Source organism: Sciurus carolinensis, chromosome 12 (assembly GCF_902686445.1).
Source record: "Sciurus carolinensis chromosome 12, mSciCar1.2, whole genome shotgun sequence".
In the NCBI taxonomy this organism is placed as follows: domain Eukaryota; kingdom Metazoa; phylum Chordata; class Mammalia; order Rodentia; family Sciuridae; genus Sciurus; species Sciurus carolinensis.
The window spans coordinates 111,603,563-111,620,013 of record NC_062224.1 but is presented as its reverse complement, the minus strand read 5'-3'; positions in this window follow the sequence as shown (position 1 = coordinate 111,620,013).

The window sequence follows — 16,451 nt, the reverse complement described above, 5'->3', positions numbered from 1 at the left end:
TTTGCAGTAAGCTAAATATTATTATGTGCATAGTAAGATAGAATGCTTCCTAAATCTCACTAAGATGGTTTCCTCTAGTGCACCAGGAATTTCCAACATCTCATCAAAAAGAATAAAGTCCTGGTGTTTTCTAGTATGATGGTGGAGTGTTACAGTTCAGCTCTTAAATGTCTCCCAAAGCGCGGTTTGAAGGCATGGTGCCCAGCCTGTGGCACTATTGGGACATGGTGGAACCTTTAGGAGGTGGAGTAGGGAGAGGTTAGGTCAGTCACTCTTTACTGTTAGGAATGGACAGAAAGACTGTGTTTGGAGAAAGCCATGCTGCAACTTTCCAGAAAAAGAAAGAAGACAGAAGGAGGGAGGGAGACTCAGGGGAGGCTCAGGAGAGGCCTGTTGACGGCCCGTTGCTCCGGGCCCAGTGCTGTTCCACACTGGAGCTTCCCATTATCCTGAATATGTCTAGAAACTGCACAACTTCATGTAACCTAAGTGCATTAAGTTCCCCAGAGCCATTTCTTTCTAAGGAATGTCCTGTTTAGAATGTCTTATTCAGGTGTAGCTGCTGAGGTTGAGGGAGGTCTTAGGGAGGAGAAGGGCCTTGCCCAACAGTGTATGCGAGATTTCCAAGAGAAAGCAGCAGCCCGGGCCTGTTTCTATTAATAAACCCATAAACAAATTCCTTAAGAATCAAGTTAAATTAGGAACCATAGGAATGGGTGATATTAAACCAACCCCTAGAGAAAACTGGGATGGCAAATCCTATTTCAACCGTGTTCCTCTGAAAGCCATCTTAATTTAGCACTTTATTAAATACTGTCCCCGTTTCATGCATGTTAACTTTTAACTCTTGAGGAAAGAAAAAAAGTATAACTTAATGAGAACAAGAACCATATCTCATCCTGACACCATAACCTGTAGGAGACACCCAGCTTGTACTTGAGAGACATTTAAAATGAAGAATGGTCCATTCTTAGACTTACCAAGCAGTATGAAAAACGACAAACCAAGATCCCTGAATTTGGGACTGTGAGGCTACAAAGGGCTTATTTAAGACATATTAGGAGTCTACCATTAAGGACGTCATTTCAGTTGAAGGATAACTGCATGTGTGTGCGTGTGCACACGCACACACACACAGCAACTAGTCATGAGTTACAAAATGAACACTGGTGACTACAGAGGTGACACTTTCCATATCACTAACATTCCAACTCTCTGGACAGAAACAAAGAAGCAATTGTGCAACCTTGTCAGGAAAAATGGTCAGAGGGGAAAGAGCTATGTTTACCCACACAGAATGTTTTCTCTTGTTCTTTACAAAGCCTTCAACAAGACATTGAACTACCTGGCCATCAAAGGGCAGGAAAGCAAAACTGGTCTCAGACATGTGTCTGCTGTTTCAAGGTGAATGTCTCCCTAACCCTCTCGGGGTCACCCTCGACTTAGTCCTCTGTAACAGGGATTATCCTGTGGGGATGTCACATAGCTCGAAAGTCAGGAAACCCTGACTTCCTAGTTTCTCACCTTGATAAAAATGCATAAAGCGTAAGATGTGTATAAAAACGAGAAAGAGATCTTGGTAACCCTTGTTGGCTCTGAAGAGTGGCACAGAAACTGGCAGAGAGAGGATTTTGCAGTCTTCCCTAACTTGCTCTTTGAATTTTGAACCCCTTGAATGTTTCACTGACTCAAACACAGAACAAGATGAAACAGAAACTTTTTAAAAAGTTGCCAGAAAGCTAATCTAGCTTTGGAAATGGAAACCCAATAAACTGTCAATGTAACTGTCTTCCTGACACTCAGAGGACCGTGGTCCTTGATTACTACAAAGTTCAGGCAAGTGTCCAGTCCCAAGCATACATTTTATCTCTGGCCCTTGGGAGTCTTGCCACTGCAGTGCTAGCACCCGCTCCTAGTAACAAGCCTTTCCTGCTTTTGTAGCACTGCACACTTTCAAAGCCCTTTCACTTTCTTTCCCCCTCTCTCTGCATCAATTGTACCATTGTTCTCCTGCCATTAAATGATAGCAACAATGTTTCACAGGGTGCTTTCCATCTGACGCCTGCAATCCTTCCCTGGGGCACTTCTGAAAAAATTCTTCATTTTATTGGACAGCACAGCGCTTTCTTTTTGATAGTGCTGCCTGTGGGACTAGCGCCTCTTGCACAAAATCCTTGATGATGGTGTTTTTGTTCTTTGGTTCTTTGGCCAGTGCTCTAGTCATCCTCTTTGAAGCCAGTCCCACATGGCACCTAGAGTGAAATCTGAAACTCCAAATGTAACCTGGCCAGATGTGGCCCTGGGACTCTCAACCTCCAGGTTCTGGATCTCCTACTGCCTGAACAGGGCTGAGGCGGCATTCCTTTTCAGCAGCCGAGTCCCACCCATTCTCCCACATTGACCTGCAACCAGCTAAGACTGCTTATCATTGTGGTGAGGATTTCCTTTCTGACAACTTCCCTCCTGCTGCTAAGCTTCTTTGAAAACCCTAGGCATGACCTTATGTCTTTGTTAGGGTCCTCTAGCTGCATTCCAGACAGCCACCATCTTTCTGAATCCAGATCCTGACATTCACTGGTCCTTCCATGTTTGATCACCTGATCTTCTGTCTTTCTCTCAGTCTTCGACCCAGTTGTTGGGAAGAATGGGATCAGGAGGCAGACCCCATGGCTCAACTCCAGAGCCCCTTCTTTAGAGCAGGGATTCCCAAAGATCTCATCTGTAAACTATACTTTATTATGAAAACATTTACATATACAAAGTAGAAAAATAGCACAAAACTCCTGTGTATCCTCCCACCAGAGTCAAACTTCTCAATCCATCACCATGGTTCCTCCACCTGTATTGCTTTGCTAAATATTTTTTTTTAATAAAAGCATTCTGACATTTTATACTAAATAGTTAAATATATAGCTCCAAAAATACTTTAATAGATAATGCCATTATCTTCCCTAATAATAATAACAATTCTGTTTGTTATCACCATTCAAACATGACCAGCTTGTTCAAAGCCAAATCAAGTTAAAGTTGACACAATATGTTTTTGCCTCCTTTATTCTAGAATTGTACCTCAACTTTCTTTGGCATTAACTGGTAAAGAGACTAAGATAACTTCTGCAGAATTCCAAAGGCCTCTTCACTTCATGTTGTTAATTTTAAATATTGCTATGAAATAAGGGTCATTTGTCAAATAAGGGTCATTTGTTAATTTTCCTTTTGAATTATAAAGTCATGTGTAACTATTAATTAGAGCTTCTGATAAATAAGAGATAACACTATTACCACATTAGTTGACTCAATCACAGGGATAAAACCAAAATCACAATGTTTTACAACTATGTAGCTTTGTTCCTGTTACTTAACCTTGAAGGGTCTTCATTTCCTGTGCTCTCTAGTCCAACACTGTTAATCAATTCACATGCTGTCCTTATAATAACCCTACAAAATAGGTATCATCATTCCTATAATATGAGCCAGGACAGCAGATCTCCAAAAGGTTAAATACCTTTCCCAGGTTCAACCTGAGTTGGGAAGTGAACTTAGGTGCTTCTGAATATGTAGCTAGAGCTCCTACCACTACCTTACTTTGCCTCTCTGATTGCGAATACCCACTTCTTGGGAACAATACAATATCTAAGACTTTATATTGACCAATCACTTCATCCTTGTTAAAGTCCAAAGTAGCAATTCCCACTTGGGGATCCTCTACTGTCTGAGGGATAAAGCTGGTCACAAACCAAAACTGAGATTCCTTGTGTTGAGTTTTCCCAGGCTGGGAAATACCACATGCTTGCTGCAGGCAGAGCCTCTGTTCTCTCAACCTGTTAGCTACTCCCATTGGAATGTGTCATGTCTTTGCAATGAGAATTCAGGGAGGGGTTGGAGGAAGTGGAGGGTTGGCTTAATACTCACCATGAGGATAGACAAGGCTTGGGAGATGGGGTGGAGGGTTGGAAGGCAAGGCCAGTGATCATGTCTTATACCCCTCAGTTCTGGAGCTCTGGTAAGCACCTGGAGCCCATACAATGTGGAGGAGCACAGGTGGAACAGGGGTACTTGGAAGCATCAAGGGCAGAAGTTCATATTGGACATCTGGTAGACCATTAGACTAGCGTCAACAGGGCGACTTATTAAGGACTAACAAGTTAGAAATGAGTTTGAAATCATTTTTAAAATCAGAAACAATTTAAAAATTCTCTTTTTAGAAGAAGTTCATGATTAGCAAGAAGCTTTCAGCCAGACTGAACATTTGCTCTCATTCATTCGTGCATTTGCGTATTTATTCATTCAATCAATATTTTAGCTCCTCATATATACCAGCTACTATGCTTTATGGTGAGATTACAAAGCTGAGTTCTACATAAAACTTTTCACAGTCTAATGACAGAGACAAATAATGCATTATACCACTATGCTATGAGAAGTGTCATAGCAGAGGTATGTGCAAAATGTTTTGGGCACCCTCCCAAGTATGACAGAAACTGACTGTACAACAAGCGACTACCTCATGAAAGAGCTAACTTTCTAGTTTCCCAGGTAGGCACCAGTGGGATGGTGACTTCCAAGAAGAGGAGACGGATCACATAAGGTCCTCTTTTTATGTCAAGATCCAAGCACTCATCTAAAATGATGTATTCAGGGCAGAGGGCCTAGAAACTGGCTCCATTTCTATGAGTTGCTTTCCAGTTAGGAAGTTCTGTAAAATATTTTTGTGGTATAAGAATCCCTTTGACAGCATTTTAAAAATGCATCTGTTCACGTGACCCGAAACCTCTCTGCTCACTTCACACTGGCTCTTTCCCTGCCTTCAGCAGGGCCACACCAGAGGCTGCAGTGACCCAGGAGGACTGAAGTGAAGGTTGCTTCCTGGCCCGGGTGTTCCTCCAGGTTCCTTTCCTCTGCCTGACCAGTCCTCCTGACACAGCAGCTCCCTCATTCCTGACCCACTTGGCTTCACCACTGAGATGGCTCCTACTTCTAGTGGCTCTGGAGCCTCAGACTATTTTTTTGGGCTTCATAACAGGATCACCTCAGCTCTGCAAACTCAGGCCAGAGGCACCCCTTCATGGCTGAGGCACTGCCCTGGGACCTGCCGCTTAGCATTCTCTGCTTTAAGTCAGGGATAGTTATAGGCACTGGAAGACATTGTGAAGGAGACCAAAGTCCCTTTAAGGAATTTACACATAGTAAGGGAGACAAAAAAAAAAAAAGGTGGGCAAAGACTCCAGATGCCCTCCTTTCCAGGGAAAGAGCAGGAAGCCACATCACTGAAGCTCAGTTGCATTTTATAAACTCCCAGAACCACTCCTGGTTTGGGGTTTTGATGTGTTACCCTAAGGTACAGGTCTTGCTAGTAATACCCCATCTTGTCTCCATTCAGACTCTAAATCTCCCTGCAACCTATAATAATTAGGATGTTTATCATTCAACTCAGGTCCTTATTCTTTTTTGACTGACTTGGATTTCGCCTCTTTGCTTCCCAATCCCTTTTCAGTGGCTTTTCTCCCCTGCTGAGGTACCTGTTCCATCACCCCTAGCACTCCATGCCCAAGGCACCATGCCCCCCATTTGATCACCATGTATCCCTAATCTAACATGCCACCAAAAACATGTGCCATTATAGTATGAAGTAATGAAGAAAAGTACCCAAGATGAGGAACTAGCAGGATATCCTTACACAAAGCTAAGGCACCAGAGAGCTGCAGCCTTGCTGCAAAAGCAAACAAGAAATAAACCCACCACACAGAGAGGGACAGGAAAACAAAACAAAACAAAATGCCTTGCAGGGCTCCTTGTGGCACCGGTGACGAGAGAAGGGAAAATGTTCCTTGGAGCTGGCTTTCACAGGCTGAAGGTGTAGCTCAGTACTAGAGGTCATACCTAGCATGAGTGAGACCCTGAGTTCAATCCCTGGCACTGCAAAAAAGAAGAAAAGCAGAAAATAAAAAAGGAAGCTGTCACTCACATAGGCGGTCTAAGCTCGTGCCATCAGTGTGGTGCAAATCTCTTCAACCTGAGAAGTTCATTTGAAATGATCTCAGGGTGACCAGCAGAAGCTAACATAAATCCTCAGAACAAAGGTCCACACTGCCCAAGTGATGTCCCCATACCCCAGCAATAATCAAACTCAGACATTCCTAATAAAATCAGGAGACACTAGTTGTCTGCAGACTCCAGTGTGGAGGGAGGCTGACGCTGATGATGGGCTCTTTTCTGTGGTTTTAAACTATCAGGGCAATATTGTGCACTGTGATTACTCCAAAACTTCAGGTGGAGAAAGTAGGCTTATACTCAAGCAAATTCACCATAGACAGCCCTGGGATGCTCACCGACTGCTCCCAGGAGCCGTTTCTTTTCCCTGGAAAGATCAGAACCTCTCTGTTTAACATCTCGTCTCAGGCTCATCCTTCCTGGACCGCAGCTTCATTGAGTGCCATGATGGCACTCCTACATACAGGTGTCAGCTGCTAGAGCCATCAGTCCTGAGTAATGACCCGACCTCCCTAGAGTTCCTAGACTGATTCTGAGTCCCCTAACTGGAAATTGCAGAAGCTGGTAAAGGTCTCAAGAGGAACACAGGAACTATAGTAAAATACGAACTAGGTGGTGAGGGAGGGTAGAATTCTAGGCTTTTCTATCTAGCAGTCTCAGTGGTTGTCACTGTTTAAAACGGCTCGAAACTATTAGTTAATTGTTAACTAGCTTTTCTCTGTCTTCACCCACAAGAAAACAGGGACTTTAACTCTGTAAACCCAGAGCAGAGCAGGGCCTGACCCAAAACAGAAACTCAAAAATATTTGTTGAACAAGTGAACAGAGAATGAATCAATGAAAAAATATAGAGGCTCATTTCAATTTCAGACAAATGAAATCTCACGGTGAGTTTAGACTGGGCCTTCCCTGTGTGAGCCATCACCTCTGACGCTTCTGAGTCACGGCTCTGAGCACCTACCACAAGGCTCCGTTCACCACGCTCTCAGTAAATGTTGCTGGATAAAAGAAGGTACCTCCTCTATACACCCTTTCACAGTGAGCCTCTCCAGTGCTCCAGAAAGTGATCAGGCTTACCTTTAGGGGACAATGACACATGCAATATTAAGAAAAAACCCCCAAAACTTGAGAAATAGAAATAGATTTTAGATAATGTGAAATATAGAAAGAGATGAGAGGTAAAGATTCAAAACTTTTTTTACACGAAAAATGGAAAATCATCAAAACCAGGAAGAGCAAGCAGCAGGACTTTTAAGGGAGGAGAGATTCAAGATGTTACAATTTCCATGTTTTTCTCCTCTTCTTTGGTAAGTAACCAAAGGAGGTTAGAAAACCTTGCAGAGGGCGTTAAGGACAAGGGCACTTTCTCCTTGGCTGCTGGAACTCTCTGGAATGAGGGGTAAGTCACATGGCCTTTCCAACGTCTGTTAGCCTCTGAAAAAACCACTCATTCGTTGTTCTGTGAACATTTACTAGGAATAGTCGGAAATCCCTTGGGCGCCTAGGACAGGAACACAATTCATACCTTAAGGAAACAACAAGCGTGAGATGGAAGGATGCACAAGAAGTGTGGGAGGCAGCAGGATCCAGGAACCACTGGAGCCAGAAGGAGTCTGTCTCCCTCTTTCCCGTCACTGCCTTTTACTTCTGTTTATTTATTTATTTGTTTTTCAGTATTTAGCTGGGCATTGAGCTCAGGGCCTTGAACGTGCTCACGGCAGGTACCCTACCACCAAGAAATGGCTCCAGCCCTTTTCTTACTTTACTTTGAGACATGGTCTTGGTGAATTGCCCAGGCTGGCCTGTGACTTGCGTTCCTTCTGCCTCAGCCCTGCCTCCTGCGTAGCTGGGATTATAGGCGTCCCCATGTGGTGCCCAGCATGGGTGTGTCTTTCTCTTTCTCCTGTTGGTGATGCCCGTTTCACAAGGTAAAAAACCTGACACAGGCACCTTCCAAGCTTTAAGCCCTATGGCCTTTGGCCACTTTTGATTCCAGATCCAAAAATCCAGGAGAAGGCATCTGACACGCTCTATCAATAAGCAACCAGTCATGACCATTCAGACAGCATAAATAAGGCCTTCATAATGGCAGGGCAGTGGCAAGGAGAGACACAGTTGTCAAAGTGGGCAGGCTGAGCAGGCAATGCCACCTATAGGCATTGAGACCGGGCCCCTGTTGGGCCTGGTGAGACGCCGATGACTAAACCTTCATCCTACAGAATCAAGGTGTCCGCATGCTGCCCTACATAAAAATGCCGCAAACGTCCATCTCAGAAAGTCTGGATGAGTTGCTGTTTGGAGGAGCAACTGTGAATGGCAGCTCTCTTCGAAAAGGCTGCCCTTGTTTTCTTTGTAAAAGCCACAGGCACATCCTGTCTTTCCAGTCCAAGAGGTTGACTTGTCACTTGGGTTAGTGATGACTGTGGAGGTGAAGGTGACGTGCAACAACCGGTTTCTCAGCTCCCGGAAAAGAGGTCAGTGTAACAGCACTGGAGGTGAGCAGGACGAGGTTAAGAAACGAGAGGAGCAGATGGAGGAAGGCAGAGAAGAGAGGAGAGAGCAGAGCAGAGTCAGAGAAGGTCATGTAAACTTGAACTCCACCCCCTATGCCTCATAGTTCTCCACCTAGAGATGAGAAATAGGGACGCTCCTGACAAACACCAGAGGGACAAGGCTCTTGGCCCAGGTCTTTCTGGTCGCAGTTGGATCCTTTCTTCAGTGGCCGTGTCTGCTCACCTCCCCCGCAACAGCAATGACGAGTTGGAAGGGCGTCTTGCTCTGTCTCCGTGACAGCTGGTCCTCAAGCATTATTTGGGTTTCTACAACCTACACCATCCTAAGGCAGAACTAGGAGACTTGGAGAAGGGCTTGAATTGGCTCGTGGCCAAATAGAAAAAACTCACATTTCTTTTACATATATTTCTGTTTTCCATCCTTAGTGTAATAATGATTTTTTCCTGGTTTGAAATAAAAATTCCTCACTTTTTCACTTAGAAAATGGTCAGTTCACTAACTCCCCAATGGGCTTATTACAACACAGGCCAGAGGATGGCTCCTCGTTTGTTAGTCAAATGGGAAAGCAGGAGGAAGTGAGGAAGTGAGTCGAACTGGCTTGACCAAGCAGCCAGGTCAGGAGCCACCTCCTTTCCCTGAATCAGAGGGACTTTCCCAGACCTGAGGATTTCAGGGGGAAAAGTGTTATAGAATTACCGATAAGCAGAGAGTCAGGGGGAAATAGAGACGTCCAAAGAGATGACAAGAAACACTTGTATTGAAAGAATATCAGTGATGTTGAGCTCCTCCACTAGGCTTGAAGGGAGAAACTAAAACTTAATTCGTCTCTGTCACTAACTAGTATGGCATCTGGCACATAGCAGGTGTTCAGTTAATTTTAGTTGATTGAATAAAAGTGATAATTGATATTTGTGAGCATATCTCAGGAGCTATGTACATCTAGAGCTTCCTGAAGACGTAAGTTTTGCTAAGAATGAAAGAAACCTTTAATTTTTTAAAAGATTCTTCATTTAACTCAGATTTGATTTTTCTGAATTGTGTTTCCTGTTAACTGGGAATTTGATTCAAAACAACTACCTATAAGAGAGATGAAGTTATTTTACTGTCTCATAGCCCTTTGAAGGAGAAATAGCTCATTCCAGCATCTAAAAATTAGGGATTGCCGTAGACTCCAAACAGAGGTCAGGACTGAAACAAAGGAAAATCCCTGGCAGTTATCTTCATTGAGGGACCACACAACTGTTACATAAAGGCAAAACCAAAGTCTAATCCATATGGAATTTTTTTTTTTGCATTTTTTGTAGTTTATAAACCCCTAGGCCTTATTTAATTGAAATCCAGAGTTTTTCACTAAGTCAGAGCTCGTCTGTGAGAATTGCCAGAGCACACTGATTTAAAATTGAAAATCAATAAGGAGCAGGGTGCAGTGGTATACACCTACACTCCCAGCGGCTAAGGAGGCTGAGGTAGGAGGATCACAAGTTCAAGGCCAGCCTCAGCAAATTAGTGAGACCTTGCCTCAAAATAAAAAAAATAAAAAGGGCTAGGGATGTAGTTCAGTGGTAAAGCTCCCTGGGTTAATTTCTAGTACCCCTTCCCCCCAAAAAAAGAAAAAAACTAATAAGGAAAAGATAAGCAACAAGAGTTAGTATTTACTACTGAGAAAGAACAATGTAAGATATGTTTATAGCTTAGTGACTGAGCACAAGTCCCCTAGTGGCAGCCTAATGGGGTTTTTACCCTGGCCCTATGTCTTCCTATACCACATGGCTTTGGGGCGAGGTTATTGTGAGACCAAAACATGTTATATCAAGGAAAGTGCTAAAAACATGCCTGGTTTATAATAAATGCTCACAAATATTAACTCATCTTGCTATTTGTTTGTTTTGGGTACTGGGGATTGATTGGGTACAGGGTCACTCGACCACTGAGCCACATCCCCAGTCCTATTTCGTATTTTATTTAGAGACAGGGTCTCACTTTTTGCTGAGGCTGGCTTTGAACTCACTATCCTCCTGCCTCAGCCTCCGGAGTCACTGGGATTACAAGCATGTGCCACCGCCCCAGCTTCATCTTACTGTTTGTTGTGGTGCAGATATGAGTTGTCCCCCAAGAGCTCCTGTGTTAAAGCTGGAATATTCCGAGGTGAAATGATTGGACGGAGAGCTGTAACCTAATCGGCCTGTCCTAGTTTGAATGGACTGTCTGGGTGGTAACTGCAGGCAGGTGGGGCACGCCTGGAGGAAGTGGGTCACTGGAGGCTGTCCTGGAAGGCACGTCTCCCCTGATGCCTCACCCTCCCCGCCCCCTGTCCCCTGCATCTGGTCCCCATGAATGGAGCAGGCTCTTCAGTGTGCCCCTCTGCCATAATGTACTACCTCACTCGGGGCCCAGAACAATGGAGTTGGCCCACTGTGGACTAAATCTCTGAAACCTTGAGCCAAAATAAACTTTTCCTCCTCTCGGCTCTTCTTGTCAGACATTTTGGTCATAGTGACAAAAAGCTGACTTACACACTATTACTATTATCTTAAATGTTATTGAAATCACAATTCTTTTTAAATTTTTTTTTAATCTTTAGTTGTAGATGGACACAATACCTTCATTTAATTACTTATGTGGTGCTGAGGCTCGAGCGCAGTGCCTCACATGCGAGGCAAGCGCTCTGCCACTGGGCTACAGCCCCAGCCCCAAATCACAGTTCTAATAAGTCCATCCCCTGCTCAAAACTCCTCCCTGGCTCCTGTTTCCCCAGTCCACCGGGCTACCTAGCCTGGCCCATAGGTCCACCCAGGGCTGGCCTCTTACTCCTCTCCTGGCAGTCCTCTCTAACGCGGCTCTACGCAGAGCTCTTGGAAGGGCCCCTTCTCTTCCATCTGTGCACGCTCACTTCCCTCTGCCGGAAATAACCCTTCCGCACTCAGCCGCCTGGCTGTACCCATCTGTCCCTCAACGAGCCGCGATGCCCCCTCTCCCTGGAAGCTCCCGCTGATGGGCCGGCTTGGCTCTCACCTGTGGCCCTCGCGCTGGGTTGGCTGTGACACATACTGACGTGCGTTCCTTCTCTGTCCCCTCCTGGACAGCCACGCTTTTAGGGAGGAAGTCGTCTTTTTCTCCAACGTTTCCCCAGTGTTATCACAGAGCACATGTTTCAAAAATGCTTGGAACGTTTAAAAAGCTTTAAAAGAAAGACTCAGGAGGCTTAAGAATGAGGTGTCCTGTAAGGAGCAGCAGAGGAGCCCACCGAAGCCCGAGATGCAGGGGAACAGAGGAGCCCCCTCCCCTTCGCTCACGTTGAAGGACTGAGTCCACTTCCTTTCCATTTTCCGCTTCCAGGTTCCCTATAAGAGAACGTCAGGAGTCACCCCCTCTGGTGGCCCAAGTCTTTGAGGCTGTTACCTGAGCCTGCTTTCTTTCCTGTGAGCCACCACAGCACTCCCTGATCCTCAGCAGGAAACTGAGCAGGCACAGGCTCAGGCCCTCTAGAGCTGATTAGGATTCTTAAAGGTAAACGATCCAAGGCTTTCCATCCCCGAGACAATGCCGGGCCTGTTGGAGCAGCCCAGCCCGGGATTAATAATAACCGATTGTCCTGTCTTTTCTAAGTATCCTAGTGGGCCCCAGTTAATCCTCTAAGTGCCCTGTGGGTGGAAACAGCATCCTGCTACCCATTGATTAGGAAAGTGATAGCTCAAGGTCATTGAGCAGATCAGTGGCAGAGCAGGAGTTGACTCCGGCTCCCGCAGCAGGGGCAGTGGGGCCATGTAACTTAGGTCCACCTCTCTGGCTTTTCTGTAGTTTCCATTCTGGACACAGACAATGGACTCATGATACCCTGTGGGCAGACACAGAGCCTGACCCACAGGGTTCAGGTTGAGGGTTGCAGGACTGCCTGGGGCCTGGTTCCACACCCAGCACGTAGACCTCCTCAGCTGTGCCCTGTCCAGGGAGGGAGCCTTGCTGGGGGAGGGAAGTGCCCAGGCCGCCAGGTTCTAAGGCGCACCCCTGCTCTGCCACAGAAGAGGCCTCAGGCGAGAGCAGGTCTCGGGTGTTTCTCCAGTTGTAGGGTTAGTTCTGTTCACTCCCCTCAACTGACTTTTGATGTCACTTGAGCTTCCATTTCATTTCCCTGCCATTGACTTTGCCAATTGTTCCCTGTCTTCTTTTCTAAACTCATTCTTTGGAATCCCCCTACCGCGTTTCCCTGTCTTCCTCTAGATTGACTTCTTATCGTTCAGCAAGAGTTAACAGCAGCATCAGAGAAGTTTGGTGGTCTGGGTCTGTGCCTTGAACCCTGACCACCCTCCCCCCACCGCCACTCGCTGGCTGCATGACCTTAAGAAAGTGGTCAACCTCTCCAAACCTCAGCTTCCTCATCTGCAAAACGAGCTTGCTGAGCTCCTATTTTATGAGTGTTGAGGTGAAAATAGAAGCACACGTGCCTTGTTCCTAGCAAAGGTCTCTGTGGCAGGCACGTACCATGTTAGCTCTTCACAGCATTATGTTGTCCTTGATACTCTAATGGGTGTTAGCAGCCGAGGCGCACCCTGGTATACTCTTGTGTCAGGTACCTTGAGCGATGCCCACAATGCCAGTTCCAGCTGGCTCCACCTCCAGAGATACCCATGGCCAAGGTCCCTAAACTGAGCATTGAGAAGTGTTTCACATGTGACAAGATGCTAAGCCTGCCCCAGCCCTAGCACTGCATGGTCATCTGCCCCTTGAGATGTCCAGCAAGTCAGCCTTGGGTAAGAAAATCCTTAAGGCCTTTGTGATTCTGCTTGCCGTAGGCTTTGCTATTACTGCTGATATGAAAATATAGATCATTTCTTCAACTTATGTTTGATAACTATTGACTTCTTGGCCTTTAAAATGAACAAGGGCCATTGAAATGGTGATGGGAATGAAGTGGTTTTATTGTTTATTTTCCCTCTAAACAGCTGAACCAGAGATGGGCAAGATGGCCTCTCGTACCTCTCATATCTAGACAGCTTGGGCTCCTGCTTGAAAGCCCTGTCTTTTCACTTCCCTCCGTTTGTGCTGGGGAAGAATCATGTTTCTGAAATAGGGTGGACGCCACCAGGATTTGTCGGGTCTGGGTGCCCTTGAAGGCTGTGACCAAACTCATCTGGCAGGATCAGAGGCTTGAGCTTCCCTTCAAGGTCAAATGTGCCCTTGAACGTTCCAACATGGAAGGAGGCCCTGTTGACACCGTCCTGTGTCACCCTGCATAGCAGGGGATGAGCCATGCTTTCGGACTCTTTGACAACAGACATTAGAAGCAATCGAGAAGCCTGAAGAAGGCGGAAGCAGCTGGGGATAAAGACCAGGAGGGGCGCTAGGGGTTCCCAGTGGGCGAGAAAGGCCACTGTCCAGAGCGACCACTGTCATCACCTCCCAGCAGCCCCCAATTCGCCCTTGCATTCCACTTCATCCCCAGCCAGCCTCCCCCTGTCCCCCACCTCCTTCCCCAACTCTGGTCCCAGTCACCCTGCCTCTCTTCCCGTCTTTAGCTTAAGATGGGGAGGAGGACCCCTGTGGCAAAAGGTTCCCATGCACTTCCCATGGGGTCTGTTCTCCAGCTCCCTCCGGTATTCAGCCTGGGACTGTGGCAACCTGCCTGTGGCCACCAGGGCTGCTCAGAGCACCCTGAGATTTCCAGTCATGTTATCAGTCCTCAGCCCAATCCTTGAGCAGAAAATGTGCATTTTGTGATCAAAGTGGAAAGAAAAAATCCGGAGAATTATGACCTGCAAGTTTAAAGGAGGAGAGAGAAGAGTGGGAGGGTCCTCATCAAGGACCTCTGCTGTGTTCCTCAGAGATGTTTGGTCTTTGATCAAATACCAGAAAACAAAGTCATCTCTTCGGAAGAAAAAACAGTGTCAGGAACAAAAAGAAGGAGTGGGAAGGAGAGAAACTTTTCATAATATATCTTTGTGTTCTTTTTAAATATCATCCCTGAGCTGGGATTGTGGCTCAGTGGTAGAGGGCTCACCTAGCACAGGTGAGGCACTGGGTTCGATCCTCAGCCCCAGATAAAAATATAATAAAGGTATCGTGTCCACCTACAACTAATATATATCGTCCCCATGCATGTTATGATCTGTTTAAAAAGTAAGTTATAGTCCGGCATGGTGGTGCATGCGTGTAATCCCAGCAATTTTGGAGGCCAAGGCAGGAGGATCCCAAGTTCAAAGTCAACCTCAGCAATTTAGTGAGGACATGTCTCAAAAAAAAAAAAAAAAAAAAAAATTAAAAGGATTGGGGATATGGCTCAGTGGTTGAGCGCCCCTGGATTCACAGTACAAAAAATAAATACATAAATACATATAAAGAAAAGAAAAGTTATGTATTCTGAAAATGCCTGCAGTGTGAGGAACTCACTAACCCCAAAAGCAGATCATTGGCTAGAACTGGTGGAAAGATGCTTCCAACATGGACGTGAAACAGCCTCCATGGCCTCCGCTCTGCTGCCCCTCCCCAGGAGGAACAGGCAGCACCAGCCGTCCTGTCCAATGTAAAAGTTTGTCATTTGTTCTTCTGTGACAATAATGAGATTTGCTTCAGGATGTCAGATCTCTAGCTAGAAGAGTTAAAGGTAAATGAAGCTGATTTTAGTGTTTGCATTTAAAAAAGGAACTGGGCCCTGGGGTGAGATTCCCTTGTGCTGTCTTGCTCACCGAGGAGTAATGCCTGGAAGACCAAATTTCACTCCAAAATAATGAGGGAGCTCTGACCTTGCTTAACTCTGCAGTCTTTGGGAAGAGGAAGGGGAGAATTCCCAGCAGTCTTGGAAAGATTTTATGTGTTTCCACAGCAGATTGAACTCACTGCTGTTGTTCTAGCCATTTCTATGTTACAGAGGTTTTGCACACATAGTCATTTAAAAGTTTAGTACATAAAATAATAAGAGCAGGAGACTAAATTTAAAGGCACTGCTCCTAAATTTGGGTGCAATGGATGGGCATGAATCTTTGTGCCCAGTTTCTTTCTTGAAGTTTCTATCATTTCAGCCAGTGTTTCTTCCCCTCTCCTTCACCCCAAGCCTCCAATTGTGCTAAAACAAAGCCTGCTCCAGAGAACACAGCCTACCCTGAAGGAGCACATCTCCACTGTAAGAAGACTATATCCGCACAGCAGCAGCCGTGAAGGGGGAACATGAAGCGACTGGATCAGACAGCACTGGTGGTCACCAGGAGTTCTGAGGTGACCGAGTCCTCTACCATAGGCACAGTAAGCACCCTCACCCCGGGGCAAATGACTCTGCTTTCCAGACCTAGAACATTATCTTCATGGCCTGTCTGATACAGAAAAAGGCCCCACCGACCTGTTGGAATAGGTCCTTTGAGGTGTTCGTCCATTTGCAAGGAAACATGCCCCTGTCCACCCAGAGAGTTCTTGATCCTCGTTCCCTTATGAATGTTATACATTTGGGGACCAATAAATGGGAGTACAAGAGAAAGGCTGCGATTATGAGGACTGAGAAACAGGTGCAGAGAGGTTTGCTGCGGGAGGGTTCTAACCCAGATCTCTGAGGATCAGATTTGGACTAGAATGGCTCTCACCTCTGGGCAGTGGCAAGTCCCTGGATGCACAGCCTAGCCAGCCCCGACGCTCCTAAAGGCGAAGCTCTCTGGAAAGCGGGTCTTCCAGAGCACCTGCTTATCTCATGGGAGTTGTTACTCTGGAAGGGATGAGGTGTCCTGTATGGGGGATCAGGAAATGATACACAAAGCGTGGCACTCTGGCATGCCAAGTACTTCAAACTGAAGGACGCTGGAAGGACCTCAGAAGCAAAGGCTCTTTCTGCCCTTTTCCTGCCCTTCTTCCTGCTGCTCCCTATTCTCCCCCAAGGCAGGGCATAGAAATAAGAATTCTCTTTTTCCCAAAGCAGATCACAGAAACTAGAAATCCTCTCCCCCAAAGCCATCCATAAAATGTGTAAAT